This window comes from Oncorhynchus keta, chromosome 23, assembly GCF_023373465.1.
Source record: "Oncorhynchus keta strain PuntledgeMale-10-30-2019 chromosome 23, Oket_V2, whole genome shotgun sequence".
NCBI classification, from domain to species: domain Eukaryota; kingdom Metazoa; phylum Chordata; class Actinopteri; order Salmoniformes; family Salmonidae; genus Oncorhynchus; species Oncorhynchus keta.
In genome coordinates, this window is record NC_068443.1 from 10553098 (window position 1) to 10569761 (window position 16664).

The following is a 16664-nucleotide window of genomic DNA, read 5'->3' on the forward strand; positions in this document are numbered from 1 at the left end:
TCACAAAGCCCTGACCCCAATCCCATAGATCATTTGTTGGCAGAACTGAAAAAGCGTGTGCGATCAAGGAGGCCTACAAACCTGACTCAGTTACACCAGCTCTGTCAGGAGGAATGGGCCAAAAATCATCCAACTTATTGTGGGAAGGTTGTGGAAGGCTACCAGAAACGTTTGACCCAAGTTAAACCATTTAAAGGCAATGCTACCGAATACTAATTGAGTGTATGTAAACTTCTGACCCACTGGGAATGTGATGAAATAAATAAAAGCTGAAATAAATAAATCTCTCTACTATTATTCTGACATTTCACATTCTTAAAATAAAGTGGCGATCCTAACTGACCTAAAACAGAGAATTATTACTAGGATTAAATGTCAGGAATTGTGAAAAACCTAAATGTATTTGGCTAAGGTATATGTAAACTTCAGACTTCAACTGTATGTACATATAACTAGGAAAAAAGCGACTAGTCAACAGAATAGATAATAAACAGTAGCAGCAGCGTATGTGACGAGTCCAAAATAATGAGTGCAAAAAGGGTCAATTCAGATAGTCCAGGTAACTATTTGGTTAACTATTATTTAACTAACCATTTAGCAGCCTTATTGCTTGGAAGCTGTTCAGGGTCCTATTGGTTCCAGACTTGGTGCTTCGGTACTGCTTGCGTGCAGTAGCAGAGAGAACAGTCTATGACTTGGGTGTCTGGAGTCTTTGACAATTTTAGGGCCTTCCTCTGACACCGCCTGGTTTAGAGGTCCTGGATGGCAGGGAGTTTGGCCCCAGTGAGGTACAGGGTCGTACGCACTACCCTCTGTAGCGTCTTGTGGTCGGATGCGGAGCAGTTGCCGTACCATAAACATAGACCTATCATACTCTGTGTCTACAACCTTCAACTAACTGTAACAGTATCATATACATAAACATAGACCTATCATACTCTGTGTCTACAACCTTCAACTAACTGTAACAGTATCATAAACATAGACCTATCATACTCTGTGTCTACAACCTTCAACTAACTGTAACAGTATCATATACATAGACCTATCATACTCTGTGTCTACAACCTTCAACTAACTGTAACAGTATCATATACATAGACCTATCATACTCTGTGTCTACAACCTTCAACTAACTGTAACAGTATCATATACATAAACATAGACCTATCATACTCTGTGTCTACAACCTTCAACTAACTGTAACAGTATCATATACATAGACCTATCATACTCTGTGTCTACAACCTTCAACTAACTGTAACAGTATCATATACATAACTGTAACAGTATCATATACATAACTGTAACAGTATCATATACATAGACCTATCATACTCTGTGTCTACAACCTTCAACTAACTGTAACAGTATCATATACATAGACCTATCATACTCTGTGTCTACACCTTCACCTAACTGTAACAGTATCATATACATAGACCTATCATACTCTGTGTATACAACCTTCAACTAACTGTAACAGTATCATATACATAGACCTATCATACTCTGTGTCTACAACCTTCAACTAACTGTAACAGTATCATATACATAACTGTAACAGTATCATATACATAGACCTATCATACTCTGTGTCTACAACCTTCAACTAACTGTAACAGTATCATATACATAACTGTAACCGCATCATATACATAGACCTATCATACTCTGTGTCTACAACCTTCAACTAACTGTAACAGTATCATATACATAAACATAGACCTATCATACTCTGTGTCTACAACCTTCAACTAACTGTAACAGTATCATAAACATAGACCTATCATACTCTGTGTCTACAACCTTCAACTAACTGTAACAGTATCATATACATAGACCTATCATACTCTGTGTCTACAACCTTCAACTAACTGTAACAGTATCATATACATAGACCTATCATACTCTGTGTCTACAACCTTCAACTAACTGTAACAGTATCATATACATAGACCTATCATACTCTGTGTCTACAACCTTCAACTAACTGTAACAGTATCATATACATAAACATAGACCTATCATACTCTGTGTCTACAACCTTCAACTAACTGTAACAGTATCATATACATAAACATAGACCTATCATACTCTGTGTCTACAACCTTCAACTAACTGTAACAGTATCATAAACATGTCTACAACCTTCAACTAACTGTAACAGTACCATATACATAAACATAGACCTATCATACTCTGTGTCTACAACCTTCAACTAACTGTAACAGTATCATATACATAAACATAGACCTATCATACTCTGTGTCTACAACCTTCAACTAAATGTAACAGTATCATATCAGTTAAGAGGTAGTGGCAGGACAGAATGTTATCTGTTTGACAAAATGCCATTTGGTTATTATTAAAGGTTGGCATAACACCGTTGCTCATACTTCACATACCTCGAATGAAAACCTCAGATATTCTCCTCTGGTTGTATTTGCTGTTTGGGGTTTTAGGCTGGGTTTCTGTACAGCACTTTGAGATATCAGCTGATGTACGAAGGGCTATATAAATACATTTGATTTGATTTGATTTGTATGGCAACAAACCCACGTGGATTTAATAACAGACATTGAAACAGTGGCTCAGAGGTTTATCAGGTTCAATTTCAAATCAGCAATGCTGTCTTTCAAATGAATGACTGTGATCCAATACATCAAGCATGGAAAGAAGATATTTGGCACCAGCTTGTGATTCTTCTCACATCTCATCTCAACCTCACACACACTGTCATGAACCAGAGACTTCCTTATCTATACATGTATACTCTCTCTCTCTCTCTCTCTCTCTGGCGTACATCATGTCATTTAAGGACATTCAAATATTGTTATGGTTACTGTGCCAAACAAATGTGGCACAAGCCACTATTTGATAAACTGATAAATACAGCAGGCTATGTTCTTCGAATTAGAACACCTTGACTACTGTATAGTGGTTCACAAACTATTTGAAGTGTGTAACTCTGACACTGAAAATTTGACAGAAAAGCAAAGGGCCAACGATGAGTAAAGATGTTTCAATAACAGAATTGATTGTGTGATGTGTTTTTAAAACTTTGTTATGACATCAGCTACATTTTACATCCATGAGGTTAATAATTATTGACCCATTTCTTCAGCATGAAGCTAAGATTATTATACTGATACTGAGATACAGTGTTGGGCAGGTTACTGTATTTTTAATTGTATTTTTTATTTAACTGGGAAAGCCAGTTAAGAACACATTGTTATTTACAATGACAGCCTACCCCTCTGTGTTGCAGAATTCTAGGAACGTTCAATAAATTCCCTCGGTTGGAGGGTTCCTGGTATCAAGAGGGAATAAGTTGGAAATCCGGAACCTCCAACCAGGATTTCTGGATAAACTGAATTCATTGAAAGTTCCAGGAATTTTTCAGCCCCAATTCTGTGCAATTTGAATTAAATTTGAATGTTTTTATAGCGCCCTCATTTGGTTCGTCGCAGGAATCGCAAGGCCCATCTGTGTAGGCGTTTACCAAGTGGCTAGCAAGTTCGAGATTCTAGCTACATACACACCGAAACCTCAGCTCGCCCAGTTAGCTTTAAATGAAAACGACCATTCAATGCACGGCGCAGAATTATTTATCAAGCCACATAAGCAGGCTAAATGCTTGCTTGCAAACACAATCACTTTACACGTTCAGCTAGGTAGCAACTTTCTCCTGTACGAGCTTACTTTTGATACTTATGTATATTTTAGCAATTCCATTTACTTTTGATACTTAAGTATATTTAAAACCAAATACTTTTAGACTTTTACTCAAGTAGTATTTTCCTGGGGGACTTTCACTTTTACTTGAATAATTTTCTATTAAGGTATCCTTACTTTAACTAAAGTATGACAAAAATAAAAAAGTAACACAATAATGAGGCTATATAGAGGGGGTACTGGTACCAAGTCAATGTGCTGGGTTACAGGTTAGTCGATGTAATTTTTACATGTAGATAATAGATAATAAACAGTGAGTAGCAGCAGTGTAAAAACAAAGGGGGTGTAAATGCAAATATATATACACTAAAAGTATGTGGACACCCCTTCAAATGAGTGGATTTGGCTATTTCAGCCACACCCATTGCTGACAGGTGTATAAAATCGACCACACAGCCATGCAATCTCCACAGACAAACACTGGCAGTAGAATGGCCTTACTGAAGAGCTCAGTGACTGTCATAGAATGCCACATTTCCAACTAGTCAGTTCGTCAAATTTCTGCCCTGCTAGAGCTGCCCTGGTCAACTGTAAGTGTTGTTGTAAAGTGGAAACATCTAGCAGTAACCACGGTTCAGCCATGAAGTGGAAGGCCACACAAGCTCACAGAACGGGACCGCTGAGTGCTGGAGCGCGTAGCGTGTAAAAATGGTCTGTTGCAACGCTCACTACTGAGTTTTTTAAAAACGAGCAGCTGCACACAAGCCTTAGATCACCAGGGGGGCAGGCCGGGCCGCAACACAAGGAAGGTGAGTGGAGTGAGGAGTTCTCAATAGGCTGATGTGGCTTTCACTCCTCGTCTTCTTTCCTTCATCCGTACTGATCTGAAAGACTGGGCCAGATGAGAGTAAATTGCCTCCACCTCTCGTGTGTTTTCAGGTCCGTAAAGGAGACAAGGAGAGGGAGGCACTGTAGACTATTGTGACGCACACAAGTCAAAAAGCTAATATTATCAATGAGTTTTCCATTTTTTTTACTCAGTAGCATCTGAGAGCTTTTCAAAATAATAAGCATGTTTCCATTGACCCAGGTTTATTCGACAAAATCAATGTCACCATTTGTTGTTGTTGAGACATGTATATTAGAAAAGGCACATATAGAAGACATTTTCTAAAGATCGCCACATTTTATCTGTTCGACAACGGTGGATTTTTCTTTTGTCTAACTTTCTTTATTGCGACAAATGATGGTGGAAACTGTGTTTTTCTAATAAATGACGATTGCCAAATACTTTTGAAGGAATGCGGGGCACGTGATGTAGGCTAATCAACTATAAGCTCCACTCCACATTTAATTATAAATGCCTACTGCTTGCAAGTTTTACCATGGCAACGACTGTTGCGTACGTTTGGTTATTCGAATATGCCAAGTCAATTATTGCATTCTATTTTTGGAAACTTACCCTAGCAGGAAATCACATCTGTTTTCTATGCAAACTTTCTAAATGTCAACAAAAAAATCACTGGACAAGTTGATGGAAACAAAGCTAGTGGTTCCCATAATTTTTTTGTCGACATTTACAGTGAGCTTTCTAAAAAATGTATCTAGTCCTTTGTGACAGACACAGGGAGATATGAACCACAGAAGTGTGTTGCAAGCCTTTGGTTTAGAGTTGAGTTTCTCAGTACTGTAAGAACTTAGTCAGCACACCTTGTTTTTGTTCCCTCACATTACAGCAGAGCAGTTGGGTCACTGGGTGCATGTTATGCAAGCCCAATCTTGATACAGCACATTAAGAGCCTCTGTGTCCTGATCACTGACATGTTTTCCCCCTGGATCTCAAGCCTGTTTAGGGGTTACAGGGAGACACTATACCAGAACACAACAACAAGGCAATGACCTCTGTCATAAGGTGTCATAACAGTGACATAAACCAGTAATTACTACTTCTGTCAACTGACTTCACGAAGTAACTAGACATCCTGTCTAAAAAGCTTTATCATGTACTACCATGGCCTATGAAATATATTTGGAATTGCTTTACTCTTTTTTTTTAAGTCTTGAAAGGTTTAAGTGCCCTGTTTCTCTGGGATCCCATTAACGAGAGAGAGAGTCTTTCTATCTCCCCCCTGTGAGTCAGCTCCCTAACTCTCCCCCCTGCAAGGCAGCTCCCTAACTCTCCCCCTGCAAGGCAGCTCCCTAACTCTCCCCCTGTGAGGCAGATCCATATTTCTCCCCCTGCGAGGCAGCTCCATATTTCTCCCTGCGAGGCAGATCCATATTTCTCCCTGCGAGGCAGATCCATATTTCTCCCCCTTTGAGGCAGATCCATATTTCTCCCCCTGCGAGGCAGATCCATATTTCTCCCCCTGTGAGGCCGCTCCATATTTCTCCCCCTGCGAGGCAGAACCATATTTCTCCCCCTGCGAGGCAGATCCATATTTCTCCCCCTGCGAGGCAGATCCCTAACTCTCCCCCTGCGAGGCAGATCCCTAACTCTCCCCCTGCGAGGCAGAACCATATTTCTCCCCCTGCGAGGCAGATCCATATTTCTCCCCCTGCGAGGCAGCTCCATATTTCTCCCCCTGTGAGGCAGATCCATATTTCTCCCCCTGCGAGGCAGAACCATATTTCTCCCCCTGCGAGGCAGATCCATATTTCTCCCCCTGCGAGGCAGATCCCTAACTCTCCCCCTGCGAGGCAGATCCCTAACTCTCCCCCTGCGAGGCAGAACCATATTTCTCCCCCTGCGAGGCAGATCCATATTTCTCCCCCTGCGAGGCAGCTCCATATTTCTCCCCCTGTGAGGCAGATCCATATTTCTCCCCCTGCGAGGCAGATCCATATTTCTCCCCCTGCGAGGCAGCTCCATATTTCTCCCCCTGTGAGGCAGCTCCATATTTCTCCCCCTGCGAGGCAGATCCCTAACTCTCCCCCTGCGAGGCAGCTCCATATTTCTCCCCCTGCGAGGCAGCTCCATATTTCTCCCCCTGCGAGGCAGATCCCTATTTCTCCCCCTGCGAAGCCGCTCCATATTTCTCCCCCTGCGAGGCAGATCCATATTTCTCCCCCTGCGAGGCAGATCCCTATTTCTCCCCCTGCGAAGCCGCTCCATATTTCTCCCCCTGCGAGGCAGATCCATATTTCTCCCCCTGCGAGGCAGATCCCTATTTCTCCCCCTGCGAAGCCGCTCCATATTTCTCTCCCTGCGAGGCAGATCCATATTTCTCCCCCTGCGAGGCAGATCCCTAACTCTCCCCCTGCGAGGCAGATCCCTATTTCTCCCCCTGCGAGGCAGATCCCTATTTCTCCCCCTGCGAGGCAGATCCCTATTTCTCCCCCTGTGAGGCAGCTCCATATTTCTCCCCCTGCGAGGCAGCTCCATATTTCTCCCCCTGTGAGGCAGCTCCATATTTCTCCCCCTGTGAGGCAGCTCCATATTTCTCCCCCTGCGAGGCAGATCCCTATTTCTCCCCCTGCGAGGCAGATCCCTATTTCTCCCCCTGTGAGGCAGCTCCATATTTCTCCCCCTGCGAGGCAGCTCCATATTTCTCCCCCTGCGAGGCAGATCCCTATTTCTCCCCCTGCGAAGCCGCTCCATATTTCTCCCCCTGCGAGGCAGATCCATATTTCTCCCCCTGCGAGGCAGATCCCTAACTCTCCCCCTGCGAGGCAGATCCATATTTCTCCCCCTGCGAGGCAGCTCCATATTTCTCCCCCTGCGAGGCAGATCCATATTTCTCCCCCTGCGAGGCAGAACCATATTTCTCCCCCTGCGAAGCCGCTCCATATTTCTCCCCCTGTGAGGCAGCTCCATATTTCTCCCCCTGCGAGGCAGCTCCATATTTCTCCCCCTGCGAGGCAGATCCATATTTCTCCCCCTGTGAGGCAGATCCATATTTCTCCCCCTGCGAGGCAGATCCATATTTCTCCCCCTGTGAGGCAGATCCATATTTCTCCCCCTGCGAGGCAGATCCATATTTCTCCCCCTGTGAGGCAGATCCATATTTCTCCCCCTGCGAGGCAGATCCATATTTCTCCCCCTGTGAGGCAGATCCATATTTCTCCCCCTGCGAGGCAGCTCCATATTTCTCCCCCTGCGAGGCAGATCCATATTTATCCCCCTGTGAGGCAGATCCATATTTCTCTCCCTGCGAGGCAGATCCATATTTCTCCCCCTGCGAGGCAGATCCATATTTCTCCCCCTGCGAGGCAGAACCATATTTCTCCCCCTGCGAGGCAGCTCCATATTTCTCCCCCTGTGAGGCAGCTCCATATTTCTCCCCCTGCGAGGCAGATCCATATTTCTCCCCCTGCGAGGCAGAACCATATTTCTCCCCCTGCGAGGCAGATCCATATTTCTCCCCCTGCGAGGCAGATCCATATTTCTCCCCCTGCGAGGCAGATCCATATTTCTCCCCCTGTGAGGCAGATCCATATTTCTCCCCCTGCGAGGCAGATCCATATTTCTCCCCCTGTGAGGCAGATCCATATTTCTCCCCCTGCGAGGCAGAACCATATTTCTCCCCCTGCGAGGCAGATCCATATTTCTCCCCCTGCGAGGCAGATCCCTAACTCTCCCCCTGTGAGGCCGCTCCATATTTCTCCCCCTGCGAGGCAGAACCATATTTCTCCCCCTGCGAGGCAGATCCATATTTCTCCCCCTGCGAGGCAGATCCCTAACTCTCCCCCTGCGAGGCAGATCCCTAACTCTCCCCCTGCGAGGCAGAACCATATTTCTCCCCCTGCGAGGCAGATCCATATTTCTCCCCCTGCGAGGCAGCTCCATATTTCTCCCCCTGTGAGGCAGATCCATATTTCTCCCCCTGCGAGGCAGATCCATATTTCTCCCCCTGCGAGGCAGCTCCATATTTCTCCCCCTGTGAGGCAGCTCCATATTTCTCCCCCTGCGAGGCAGCTCCATATTTCTCCCCCTGTGAGGCAGCTCCATATTTCTCCCCCTGCGAGGCAGATCCCTAACTCTCCCCCTGCGAGGCAGCTCCATATTTCTCCCCCTGCGAGGCAGCTCCATATTTCTCCCCCTGCGAGGCAGCTCCATATTTCTCCCCCTGCGAAGCCGCTCCATATTTCTCCCCCTGCGAGGCAGATCCCTAACTCTCCCCCTGCGAGGCAGATCCATATTTCTCCCCCTGCGAGGCAGCTCCATATTTCTCCCCCTGCGAGGCAGCTCCATATTTCTCCCCCTGCGAGGCAGATCCATATTTCTCCCCCTGCGAAGCCGCTCCATATTTCTCCCCCTGCGAGGCAGCTCCATATTTCTCCCCCTGCGAGGCAGATCCATATTTCTCCCCCTGTGAGGCAGATCCATATTTCTCCCCCTGCGAGGCAGATCCATATTTCTCCCCCTGCGAGGCAGATCCATACTTCTCCCCCTGCGAGGCAGCTCCATATTTCTCCCCCTGCGAGGCAGATCCATATTTATCCCCCTGTGAGGCAGATCCATATTTCTCTCCCTGCGAGGCAGATCCATATTTCTCCCCCTGCGAGGCAGATCCATATTTCTCCCCCTGCGAGGCAGAACCATATTTCTCCCCCTGCGAGGCAGATCCATATTTCTCCCCCTGCGAGGCAGCTCCATTTTTCTCCCCCTGCGAGGCAGATCCATATTTATCCCCCTGTGAGGCAGATCCATATTTCTCTCCCTGCGAGGCAGATCCATATTTCTCCCCCTGCGAGGCAGATCCATATTTCTCCCCCTGCGAGGCAGATCCATATTTCTCTCCCTGCGAGGCAGATCCATATTTCTCCCCCTGCGAGGCAGATCCATATTTCTCCCCCTGCGAGGCAGAACCATATTTCTCCCCCTGCGAGGCAGCTCCATATTTCTCCCCCTGTGAGGCAGCTCCATATTTCTCCCCCTGCGAGGCAGATCCATATTTCTCCCCCTGCGAGGCAGAACCATATTTCTCCCCCTGCGAGGCAGCTCCATATTTCTCCCCCTGTGAGGCAGCTCCATATTTCTCCCCCTGCGAGGCAGATCCATATTTCTCCCCCTGCGAGGCAGATCCATATTTCTCCCCCTGCGAGGCAGAACCATATTTCTCCCCCTGCGAGGCAGCTCCATATTTCTCCCCCTGTGAGGCAGCTCCCTTACTCTCCCCCTGCGAGGCAGCTCCCTTACTCCATCTGCCATTCAGAGGATAACAAACATTTCTCCCCCTCTCGCCCCAGTATCTCTCCCATTATCAAATAATTCAGCCTTAGTTGCTATTGCTGCTATTTAGTGTTATGCAAATAGAAACCATTCCCTTATATCTCACAGGTATATTCTCCCTGAGAACCGGGAGGAGAATGACCAGTCCACCCATAAGTGATGGTGTACGTCAGAGGCTCCAGAAGAGAGCCCAGCATCGACCACTTTGTCAAGAAAGTCTGGTTCTTCCTGCAACCCCAGCTACAAGCCCAATGACCCACTGGAAGTCAGGTGTGCGTGTGTGTGAGCATGCGTGTGTGTACTGTGTGTGTTCTGATGTTAATGTGATTGCGTGTGAGACAGTATTTTATGGCGATAGGGCGCGTCTTGTTATTGAATTGATCACTGGGGGTGTTGCTTTTGTATGCAGGCCTCAGGCAACAGCAGGAAGTGTTGCTTTTTTATGCAGGCCTCATGCAACAGCAGGAAGGTTAAGACTCTGTTTTCATCTGATAAACTATCATGTATTTAGTGTTGCCCCTGGTTACACCATTTCGTTTGATATTACAGGTCAACAAAAGTTTTCTGAGCAACTTTTATTGGGTCAGCCAAGGATGTAGGCCAAGCTAGTACAGAAACTGTTGCAATCAAATTCAACCAATCAAATGTTTTTAGTTTTTATTAAGCCATTTTTACAACTGCAGTTGTCATAAAGTGCTTTACAGACACCCAACCTCAGACCCCATTGGTTAGACTGCTTGAGTCGTTATGCACGCTCCCATCACGAACTGAAATGTCATGGAGTAATAGCACCCTCATGTGGACGTGAGACACCAAAAACCTTTTAGACAGCACACAGTAGTTAGGTCGGTTAAGTTGTCTCTTGTATTGACGCTCGGGTTGACTCATAACCCGCGGTCCCCGTGGTTATAGCCGCAGTCCGGACGGGTTTAGGGTAATTAAATATTATGTGGATGAAGCTAAGAAACCCATGAATCCATTATTGTGCAATTTATATTTACATTGAGGTTTTTCTTTCATTATTTTAGGCTATCTGGCATTAATGCCTAACTATACGCGCGTCAAATAGCCTGCCTACACGCCACTCGCCAAATGTTTTTGGAAACGGGCAGAAAACGTTCATGTCAATCCACGGAGGCACACTGTCTGAGTTTAATTCAATAAAAGGAAAGCTGCGAAATGGAAGGTTGAAAATAAAGAGAAGGGAGGGACAGAAAAGTCATGTTTGGGAAAGATTTGGTGAAGTGGTAAAAGAGGATGATAGCAGTTTCGGCTTTGTTATATGTGATGATCATGAGGAGCAAGACAGGGACTTCAAATAGGCCGATGGCACGTCAAGGGAACTGTAGCCCACTGTTCATATGGGATAAATGGAAACTGAAATCTGGACACTGACTGTAGGTCTATAACCTCTCACACAGCCTTAATAATAACTCCTGCAGAATTAAGCATTTATTGCAGTAAAATCGATGCACCAAATGTAGGCTACATTTTGACTCAGGACCAGGAGCGTAGAAATATGATTGATTTATTCCAGCATCTTGAGAGAATGCTAATGCACAGTTATATATTGTCTTTAGAGGTGCTATCTTTATCAGCATCATAAAAGCTGATAGTATTTCAATCACATAACATATGCATCCAAGCCCAACTGAAATCTTATCAGAAACATGTTGGCTCTTTTCCCATCTTACTATTTCTATACAACCTGTCAAACTAATGTCATTTGGAAATTGTGCACAGAAAATCATTTTCCGTTTTTTTTTTTGGGGGGTTATTGTATTTTCTCCCCGGTCCCTAAACGTCTTTGCACCAGAGATGATGGAGAGATGACAGAGAGAACTTTACCGATGTCAGCTAGATTGAACCATTCATTCTATTGATTCATGACATTATTCAGGTGAGCGAGGGTTTATTTGCACCTCTAGGGAAACATATAATGACAGAAAAGAGCTACATGTATCTAATTATAGACAAGTTGACTAACAAATAGCCTACCAAAATGTCAAATTATAAGCAGAAACATCTTAAGCAGGCAAAATAAAATCCTGCACCCCCTGCCAAAAAATAGTTCTGCCGTCTCTGATTGTAGCCTGCAGCGCATTTTCTATATTAGTGGGTTAGGATTGGGTGTGGACCTCAGATATTCACTTGATAACATAGTCGGCAGTTGGGTTATTAGCAGGTGCGGGTGAACAAACAGCTGACCCACGCACCACTAGTCCCTAGAGACACTGATCTAAGACCAACGTGTCCTTTTCCACACTAATGGTTAAAGGTTATGATTTGGGGTGGGAACGTTAATCCTAGACCTGCTGTGCCTAAGGGCAACTTCTACAGATCCCGCTGACACACACTTTAGTCCTATGACTTGTGTGAGCAGCTTGAGTCAGACCAGGAGTCAATATGACTAAACCGTGCTGACACACCCTTCACCTACAGACAGTGTAACCACTCAGAAAGACAAATATCTAATACCTCAGAATACCTCAGCCTTAGAGCCCTGACACTGCATAGAGGTTGATCCTGCTTTAGAATCCCCATAGTGAATCAGAGGATCAGACACAGGGGTTTTCTGATCCTCAGCCCTCTGGCTGTTTTTAGCTGACCAGACTCACAAGGCTCTTAATAACCCAGACCCTGACTGACGGGCAGACTGATTGGTTGACTGAGTGACTGGCTGGCTGGTTGACTAACTGACAGGCTGACTGACCGACTGACTGACTGGCTGGCTGGTTGACTAACTGACAGGCTGACTGACCGACTGACTGGCTGGCTGGTTGACTAACTGACAGGCTGACTTAGTGACTGGCTGGCTGAGTGGAGGATTAAAACTAACTGAACCCCACAGAGACATAGCTAAATACTTTTCTGATTCTGACACATCTAAGGTAGCCTGGGTACCAGTCTCTGCAGCTAACATTACACTCTTTGCCTCTCCTTGTCATTGCCAAAGAGACTTACCTTTTGGCAGTCTTCAAATATGAACATTCTATCGTTAATGAGCTTGAGGAGATCAGAGGATTTGATCCTGATTTGATAACCCTCACAGCTATCATTCAATCACAATGTTTATGCAAATTAGACTGATTGGAAATCTTGATTCATGAATTTGATTGGATTCTTTCTAACATTGGGCATTCTGACAGAATACAAGCACACATTGTGAACATAAACGTTGGACGAGAAGCGAGGATTACCCTTTATTGCATTTCTCCCACCAGCTCCTATAAATACACAGTACCAGTCAAAAGTTTGGACACACCTACTCATTCAAGTTTTTTAAATTTACATTTTGTACTATTTTCTACATTGTAGAATGAAGAAATCAAAACTATGAAATAACACATATGGAATCATGTAGTAACGCAAAAAGTGTTAAACAAATCAAAAAATATTTTTAATTTTAGATTCTTCAAAGTAGCCACCCTTTGCCTTGATGACAGCTTTGCACACTCTTGGCATTCTCTCAACCAGCTTCATGAAGTAGTCATGGAATGCATTTCAATTAACAGGTGTGTTTTGTTAAGTCAATTTGTAGATTTCCTTTCCTGCTTAATGCATTTGAGCCAATCAGTTGTGTTGTGACAAGCTAGGGGTGGTGTACAGAAGTTAGCCCAATATGGTAAAATACCAAGTCCATATTATGGCAAGAACAGCTCAAATAAGCAAAGAGAAACAACAGCACATCATTACTTGTAAGACATGAAGGTCAGTCAATTTTTGCAGTCTCAAAAACCATCAAGCGCTATGATGAAACTGGCTCTCATGAGGACCACCACAGAAAATAGTTACCTCTGCTGCAGAGGATAAGTTCATTAGAGTTACCAGCCTCAGAAATTGCAACCCAAATAAATTTTTCACAGAGTTCAAGTAACAGACACATCTCAACATCAACTGCTCAGAGGAGACTGCGTGAATCAGGCCTTCATGGTCAAATTGCTGCAAAGAAACCACTACTAAAGGACACCAATAATAAGAAGAGACATTAGACCGGTGGAAATCTGTCCTTTGGTCTGATGAAAGTTTAGATTTTTGGTTCCAACCGTCATGTCTTTGTGAGACGCAGAGTAGGTGAACAGATGATCTCTGCATGTTTATTTCCCACCATGAAGCGTGGATGAGGTGGTGTGAGGATGCTTTGCTGGTGACACTGTCAGTGATTTATTTAGAATTCAAGGCACACTTAACCAGCATGGCTACCACAGCATTCTGCAGCGATACGCCATCCCATCTGGTTTGGGCTTAATGGGACCATCATTTGTTTTTCAACAGGACAATGACCCGACACACATCCAGGCTGTGTAAGGGCTATTTGACCAATAATGAGAATGGTGGATTACTGCATCAGATGACCTGGCCTCCACAATCACCTGACCTCAACTGAATTGAGATGGTTTGGGATGAGTTGGACCGCAGAGTGAAGGAAAAGCAGGCAACAAGTGCTCATATGACTGTTGGAAAAGCATTCCAGGTGAAGCTGGTTGAGATAATTCCATGGGTGTGCAAAGCTGTCATCAAGGCAAAGGGTGGCTACTTTGACAAATCTAACATCTATTTTGATTTGTTTAACACTTTTTTGATTACTACATGATTCCATATGTGTTATTTCATAGTTTTGATGTCTTCACTATTATTCTACAATGTTGAAATAAATAAAAACCCTTGAATAAGTAGTTGTGCCCAATATATATATATATATATACACACACTGTGCCTTCGGGAAAGTATTCAGAAACCTTGACTTTTTCCACAGTTTGTTATGTTACAGCCTTATTATAAAATGTATTAAATATGTTTTTCCCCTTCATCAATCTACACACAATATCCCATATTGACGAAGCAAGTAGTTAAAAAAAAATGTTTGCCGATTTATAAAAAATTAAAAACTGAAATATGACATTTACCTAAGTATTCAGACCCTTTACTTTGTTGAAGCACCTTTGGCAGCGATTACAACATTGAGTCTTCTTGGGTTTGACACTACAAGCTTGGCACACCTGTATTTGGGGAGTTTCTCCCATTCTTCTCTGCAGATCCTCTCAAGTTCTGTTGGATCGGGAGTGTTGCTGCACAGGTATTTTCAGGTCTCTCCAGACTTGTTCCAAAGCCACTCCTGCGTTGTCTTGGCTGTGTGCTTTGGGTCATTGTCCTGTTGGAAGGTGAACCTTCGCCCCAGTCTGAGGTCCTGAGTGCTCTGTAGCAGATTTTCATCAAGGATCTCTCTGTACTTTGCTCAGTTCATCTTTGCCTCGATACTGACTAGTCTCCCAGTCCCTGCCACTGAAAAACATCCCCACATCATGATGCTGCCACCACCATGGTTCACCATAGTGATGGTGCCAGGTTTCCTCCAGACGTGTCGCTTGGCATTGAAGCCAAAGTTCAATCTTGGTTTCATCAGACCAGAGAAACTTATTTCTCATGGTAGGAGAATCTTCAGGTGCCTTTTGGAAAATTCCAAGCGGGCTGTCATGTGCCTGATTGGTGGAGTGATGCAGAGATGGTTGTTCTAATGGAAGGTTCTTCCATCTCCACAGAGGAACTCTAGAGCTCTGTCAGAGTGACCATTGGGTTCTTTGTCACCTCCCTGACCAAGGCCCTTCTTCCCCTATTGCTCAGTTTTTCCGAGTGGCCAGCTCAAGGAAGAGTCTTGGTGGTTCCAAACTTCTTCCATTTAAGAATGATGAAGGGCACTGAGTTCTTGGGGACCTTCATTGCTGCAGACATTTTTTGGTATCCTTCCCTAGATCTGTGCCTCGACACAATCCTGTCTCGACGATCGACAGACAAGTCCTTCAATCTTATGACTTGGTTTTTGCTCTGACTTACACTGTCAACTGTGGGACCTTATATAGACAGGTGTGTGCCTTACCAAATCAATGTCCAATCAATTGAATTTACCACAGGTGGACTCCAATTATGTTGTAGAAACATCTCAAGGATGATCAATGGAAACAGGATGCACCTGAGCTTAATATTGAATCTCATAGCAAAGGGTCTTAATACTTATGTAAATAAGGTATTTCTAAAAGGCTGTTTTCACTTTTGCCATTATGGGGTTTTATGTGTAGATTACTGAGGATTTTATTTATAAGGCTATAATGTAACAAAATGTGAAAAAAGTAAAGGGGTCTGACTACTTTCCAAAGGCACTGTATACACACACACACACACACACACACACACACACACACACACACACACACACACACACACACACACACACACACACACACACACACACAGTTAAATACTAACTGAGTGTGTGTAAACTTCTGACCCCCTGGGAATGTGATGAAAGAAATAAAAGCTGAAATAAATCATTCTCTCTACAGTTATACACCTTAGCCAAATACATTTAAACTCAGTTTTTCACAATTCCTGACATTTAATCCTCGTAATAATTCCCTGTTTTAGGTCAGTTAGGATCACCACTTCATTTTAAGAACATGAAATGTCAGAATAACTGTAGAGAGAATGATTTATTTCAGCTTTTATTTCTTTCATCACATTCCCAGGGGGTCAGAAGTTTACATACACTGAGTTAGTATTTGGTAGCATTGCCTTTAAATTGTTTAACCTGGGTCAAATGTTTCGGGTAGCCTTCCACAAGCTTCCCACAATAAGTTGGGTGAATTTTGTCCCATTCCTCCTGACAAAGCTGGTGTAACTGGTTCAGGTTTGTAGGCCTCCTTGCTCACACATGTTTTTTCAGTTCTGCCCACAAATGTTCTATGGGATTGAGGTGAGGGCTTTGTGATGGCCACTCCAATACCTTGACTTTGTTGTCCTTAAGCCATTTTGCCAC

At 44.1% G+C, this 16664-nt stretch overlaps 1 long non-coding RNA gene across 1 annotated transcript; it reads left to right on the forward strand.

Moving 5' to 3' along the window:
• The first annotated feature begins 4292 nt into the window (after positions 1 to 4292).
• LOC127911109 (uncharacterized) lies at positions 4293 to 14515 on the forward strand. The gene is made up of 3 exons (XR_008077615.1): positions 4293 to 4487; positions 9962 to 10123; positions 14129 to 14515. It is a non-coding gene; the product is annotated as an uncharacterized LOC127911109 (long non-coding RNA).
• The last annotated feature ends 2149 nt before the right edge of the window (positions 14516 to 16664 follow it).